We start from the raw sequence: 6,195 nt of genomic DNA, 5'->3' as shown, positions 1-6,195 counted from the left end.
GAGAGAGAGAGAGAGAGAGAGAGAGAGAAAGAAAGAGAGAGAGAGAGAGAGAAAGAGAGTAAGTTAGGTGTTTAGGCGATTAGTGGAGTTACCCATACCTGCAAGTACAGTTTGCATGAGTTAGGCTGGCAGCATATGGATTCTGTAGTTTGATGTTGTCGAAAGCGCGTCGCGTGTCAACATCGCTTGTGCACGGTCGGCGTGTGGTGGGAGGCACGGGCACGGCAGTTACGATGCTTTGCAGTTGCGTGAGAAGAACAAACGTGTGCAGCAAAACCCGGATACCACTAGAACACTACGCCCCAGAAGAAGAAGAAAAAACCCTAACACATCCATCGCAACCGACCAACCTACCAACCAACCGGTAACGCCCATGTATTCAAAATTCCAAAAAGGAAACAAAAAACAAACAAACAAACTGCATTTTGCAAACAAAAAACTGTCTGACGTTCCTTTAATCATAGCTTTACCATTCGGGTGGTTTTTTGTTGTTGTTGTTAAACGTATATTTATTCGCAAAGCATAAGCAAAAATAGGCACAACTCAGGTAGTTTGTAGAGATAAATCGTTAAGGTTTTGCTTACTTAGGCATACGTAAGCTCGTTACACATCGTCTCCCACGATGGAGTGGCCGCCAATCTGTAATGATGCTATCAATAAAAATCGATACACTATGTACAAAATGAACATTGTTTTTTACTTTTTCGCCAATGCAAATCAAGAGTTTTCCCTGCCAATGCAGTTCTTGGAGATGATGGCAGAAGACAGACACGACACACCACCATCATTGACTTCAATGCCGCATATGATAGCATAGCAAGGGTAAAACTGTACGACGCTATGAGCTCTTTTGGAGTCTCGGCCATACTGATAAGGCTAGTTAGAATGACTATGACCAACGTCACTTGCCAGGTGAAGGTGGATGGAAAACTCTCAGGACCTTATGCTACCACCAAGGGTCTGCGCCAGAGGGACGAGCTTGCTTGTCTCCTATTCAATTGGCGCTGGAGAGGTCGTCCATTCGTGACTGGAGGCTGGAGACTACGGGAACCATCTGCTATAAATCGAAACCCAGATCCTTACATACGCTGATAATATATACATCATTGGTCTGCGGCTCTCCTATGTAGCAGAAACCTAACAAGGGATCGAGCAGGCGGCAGAGAGCCTCGGATTGCAGATAAACTAGGCAAAGATCTAACTGTTGGTGGTAACATCAGAGGGCCTACCAATGAATAATTAAAACCTGCGTAGGCGTGATGTACAGATAGGTGGACGCACTTTTTGAAGTTCTCCCAGAATTCACCCAGAATCTTGGGTCAAAGGTCAGCAAGGGCAGTAGAATATTAGCTGAGTTGCGCGCAAGGATACTGGCTGCCAACCGGTCATTCTACAGCCTGAAAAATCAGAAGTAGTACCGGTACTCACATATGCCTCTGAGACATGGACACTGTCCAAATCTGACGAAACCCTATTAGCCGCGTTCGAGAGGAAGATGCTCAGAAGGATACTTGGCCCCGTATGTGTGGAAGGATAATGGAGGAGTCGTTATAGTGAGTGCAGAGTATCAAGCTCGCCAGGCTCCGGTGGGCTGGCCATGTGATACGCACGGAAAAGGACTACCCAGCCCGTAAAGTCATTTTAGGTCATCCACAAGGACAGAGGAGTCGTGGTAGGCCCAAAATAAGTTTCTTGCAAGATGGCGTGGAGGCGTCCGCCATTAAGGCTGGGATAACGGATTTGCAGACAGAATTCGTGAGCAGATTTTGAATAATGCTGTTAACACTGAAAACAGTGTGAAACCAGCTATGAAATCTGCAGAAAATGGATTTCGTTAGCCCGCCGATCAAAATCGAGCAGTTGAAGCGTGCTCGACATGGGCTTGAACCGTTGCCTTAGCTTGCCATAAAAGGGAAACACTTTTGCCTTAGCGCGCTATAAAGCACATCGATGGATTTATAGTATGTTTGAGTCACCCTTTTATTTTTAACGGTTATTTGGTTTTCGAAGCAAAGTTTGATTGTGGTTACTAATTTTTTATTCAAATAAATAGAAACGCAGTAAAAAGCCATAACGGCGCAATGAATGTCCCAATGGTCCCCAGGTTTAAGTACAAAAGCTACTTCAGCCTCTGACTGCTATCGCGAAGTGGTTATGTTAAAATGTTTTGTATATATTTTTTTAATTGAAACCTTAGTATTGCGACGTAGATTAAAACACGATAGTTAACACGTTTACCGCATGTTTCAACTTTGATTTGAATAATGCCCAAACCACCTGGCCGTTTATTTCCCATTTTTGTTGTCCTCGCGTCCCATCAAGTGACATTCACATCGACCAGCCTGTGCAACCGTGAAATGTCAGGATCTTGCCAGGATTTCGATCACTCACACACACACAGACGGCACACTACAGCACAGCTTGAAGCGCACGCTCGAGATGTATATTATATTCGGCTCGCAATCAACATAGAGAGAGAGAGCAAGAGAATCATCAGACCACCGTCATCATCACCATCACCATCATCATCGCCAGCTAGTTGGTGGTTCTCTCGCTTGCTCGCCACGGAACCGCCGCCAAACACCTTTCGCTTCCGCTCGGCTTCAGTCGCGGCAAGCCGGATAAGTGCAAGCCGCCCGCAGAACGAAAGCTAAAAATAGTAAAGTGAAGTAGTCAAACGCGTTTTTCCCTTCCATTTACGCCCGCGGGGACGGCCGCAGCTTGCCGTCTCGCTTGAAGTTTTCGGGCCGGTTTCGGTGCCGGAGCTGCGGGTGCTGCAAGTGCGCTCGGAGACGCGCGTGCGGTAGAAGAACAGGTTTGCCCGTGCGCCGCGAAGTGCATCGCGCGCAACATCTCTTTGTGTGTTGGCGCGCTCTTGGCGCGTTCGCTGTAGTAGCCGTTGTTCGCTTCAACCATTCCAGTAAGTATCCTTTTCCTACCCCATTACCTCGCCGGGGGCCCAATTGGGAGACAAGACGGGACAACAAGCTCGGTGCAACTCAAACCGTGTTTTGTGGGTTGCGTGAAATTACAGCATCCTTCTTACTAGCCCCATTCCGCAATCGCGTGTGCGTCTCTGTGTGTGACAAGTGTTGTGTGTTTGGCATCCCGGGACGGTGTACCGCAGCATCCCGTGTACGAGTCGAAAAAAAAAAAAGGTTGTTCCCCTTTGCCCGAAATCTCGCATCATCTTGCCACCATCAACACCATCAACGGAAATTTACGTTAGCGAAGTAGAGTGTGCAAGAGGTGTACGGTGGAGGGGGGGGGGGGGAGCTGTAGTAAGTGTACATGTGTGAAACAAGTGCGTCGCGACGGAGATAGAAAAACACACTCTCTCTCTCCCGGCTGCTTTGTTTTGTTTTGCATCAGCCGCTCTCGTGTGCGTGCGCACTCTCTTTCTCTTTCTCTCGTTCGCTGTATCTATCGGAGAAGTTTCATCACGCGGTAGCACATGGAGCCGCATTGCCTTTGTGTAGGTTGCGCAGAGTTTGCGCGCCTGTGTGTGTGTGTTTGAATTGTGCAATGACGATGTTCTTGTTCGGCCTGCCATATCCCGGGGAATGTAGGTTGCATCAAAAGTGATGGTTGTGTTTTGATTCAATCTTTTTGTTTTGTAAATAAGCTGAGTAAAACACAATTCGAGTAGCGTTTAGGATGTTGAGTTAAGTAGTTGAACTGATTTTTTTTACTATTTCCTAAACAAATCGATACAGCGTGATCCTTTTTTACGCGTTTCCAAGGACCTAAATCTCGCTTCAATGTCCGGTTCGAAGGACTAAATGTTCAACAGGAACCAATCTTAATTGTAAAGTACGCCAAATATGTCAATCGACTTTGAGTTTGTTTTGAGAGACGTGCTAGACCAGCTTCGTCTTACTGTGTGTATAAAGCATTTTTTTTAAATTTTGTAGCATAATATCGTTCGACACAAATACACCATATCACCTGCCCGATGTCTACAGCTCAAAAATATTCTCAAATTGTGATTGACATTCTTAAAACAAAACCATGAAAATTTTCACATCTCAAAATAACATTTGTTAAAGCGACCAAACAAAACAAAACAAAAATGGCCGCATTTCACACAGTGTGCATCGGCCGAGCACATCCGCTCCGCGCTGAAGGAGGAACAGGGGGGTTGGTTATAAAATAGCTAAAAACGGCTCACACAGAAGTTTTCGTGCCAATGTACACATCGACCCGTGTCGATGTGCTCGTTCCGACAAACTGCACCATGTGCAGTTTCGCCCGTAAACACAAACAATTCGAGCGCTCACCCTCACCTCACCTGATACCGTCCGCCAGCTGCGCGCCGCACACTGCACCGCTTTCCCCATACACTTACACACACACACACACACACATACACTGCACTAGAGCACAAGCAGCAAGACGCTACGAAGGCGTGCATGCACGTTCGTTCGATCGAACCGATCAACAAGACTATGGGGCGAGTTTGCGCCCTTCAGCTAGACTAGCGCACCCGACGAGCGCCTGCCGTCTCGGGTGGCGAATATCTATCGCTGTGTGAGAGGAGCACGAAAAGGAGGATGAGTCGAGAGGGTAGGGGGGGAGGGGGAGTGCAGCAGAGCCGTTGTTAAAAAGCTAGAAACCGAATGCATTTGTTTTTTGTTGCGCCAGCAACGCTTTGCACTGCGCAGTTGATGCTGCGCTGCACATGTGTGTCGAAGCGAAGGTGGGGACGGGGATGGATGTTTCGTGTTGTGTGTTGTGGTACTTCACCCTCTGTCCCTCCCACGACCCCACGTCCGTACGGGGCATGGCATGGCCGCCGGGTTCACCGGTTGCAGCGGATGCAGCGGATTCTAACCCCGACCGCGTGTTTACCGATGAGGATCGAAGTAGGCGAGAAGGGGTGAGTTTTGTGTTGAGTGCATTGGCTTTCGCGCTAGCGGAAGAGGGCGAAACCCCCCCCCCCCCCCTTATGCCGGGGGAGGGAGGGTAGAATTCGAGACGGGAATCCACGCTAAACTTCGGCACACATGGACACAAGGTCCCATCAGGGTGGTTCGGGCCACCAAAGCGACATGACAGTGTGTGTTGCCTCGGTGGCAAAATAACAAGCCGTGGCATCGATGCTGTCCCTGCAGCGGCCGGTGCCGTGGTCGGTAGTGGTTTGAGAAAAATGGTTTTCCCACTTTCCCGATGACGTCCGAACTGCTGCGGCAGTGTGTCCGCGTGGATCTTGATCGAATATAAATATCAACATATAATATCTACACACACACACACACACACACACACACACACACACACACACACACACACACACACACACACACACACACACACAAAGAGGAAGATTTTTCTTTGGCCAGGCAGCCAGCTGGCGAAGATTTTGCGGCGATTCCGGACAAAAAAAAAGAAGCAACCCTAACACACTGCGTGTCATTTCCGTACGACGGACAGTTGGCTTAAGTTTTGATGGTAGAATATTTGTGTATTCCTGTGAAGCAGGTGTCGGAGAAGGTGAAAATGATCGAAAGAAAAAGACTATGCCAATTGGCTTTCCCCAAGAATCTGTCCATTTTCCCGCGCTTGTGAACATTGTGTTCACAGCACAGAATGTTGCGTGCATCCCGTGGTACTCTGTTTGTCAAACAGAGCCCCGAGGTCAAGATGCAGCTTTGTGTGTTTGTGTTTGATGCTGGGTGATCGTGCTTTATTTCTTCCTTACCCTTCTCACCCGTCAGCGTCCCTTCGCACATTACGTACGGTACGTGGCTCTGAGCTGCGGAAGGACTATATTTATAAATGTGCAGCAAATTAAAATTGTTGCACCCGCTCGGCGCAAAAACAGCCGTACTCGGTCTTATACAGGAAGTAGCGACTGTGGGGTAAGGTGCATCATTCGCACCTTTCACGTTTCTGTGTAATGAATTGGTTTTTGTGTTGGTGGAAATGTTTAATGTGTGTTAGAGCAAGAAGCGTATGGGCGCAGGTTCACAGGTTGATGCGAACATTTATCGTTATGGGATTGGATGGTGTACGTTTTGTTTCTTGGTTGGAAATAAATTATTGTGGTGGAAGGGTTTTTAAATTATTTTGCTGATATTTCTGAACGATCTACTCATAATTTGTTTTAAGCTATGTAAGTGTTCTAATTGCGGTAAACGTCCAACGCGAACATTAAGGCCTATATAGGCCCTTCGAGACTTAATTCAGCACTAC

At 47.6% G+C, this 6,195-nt stretch overlaps 1 protein-coding gene across 1 annotated transcript in view; it reads left to right on the top strand.

The window, feature by feature from the left end:
- The first annotated feature begins 2,596 nt into the window (after positions 1-2,596).
- LOC121603485 (putative GPI-anchored protein pfl2) overlaps positions 2,597-6,195 on the top strand; it is a 63,839-nt gene continuing 60,240 nt past the window's right edge. Inside the window, exon 1 of the mRNA XM_041932272.1 lies at positions 2,597-2,920. The gene's annotated coding sequence lies outside the window, so the exon portion shown is untranslated. The remainder of the gene's footprint in view (positions 2,921-6,195) is intronic.

This window comes from Anopheles merus, chromosome 2R (assembly GCF_017562075.2).
Source record: "Anopheles merus strain MAF chromosome 2R, AmerM5.1, whole genome shotgun sequence".
Lineage (NCBI taxonomy): Eukaryota > Metazoa > Arthropoda > Insecta > Diptera > Culicidae > Anopheles > Anopheles merus.
This window is presented reverse-complemented; position numbering and strand designations above follow the sequence as displayed.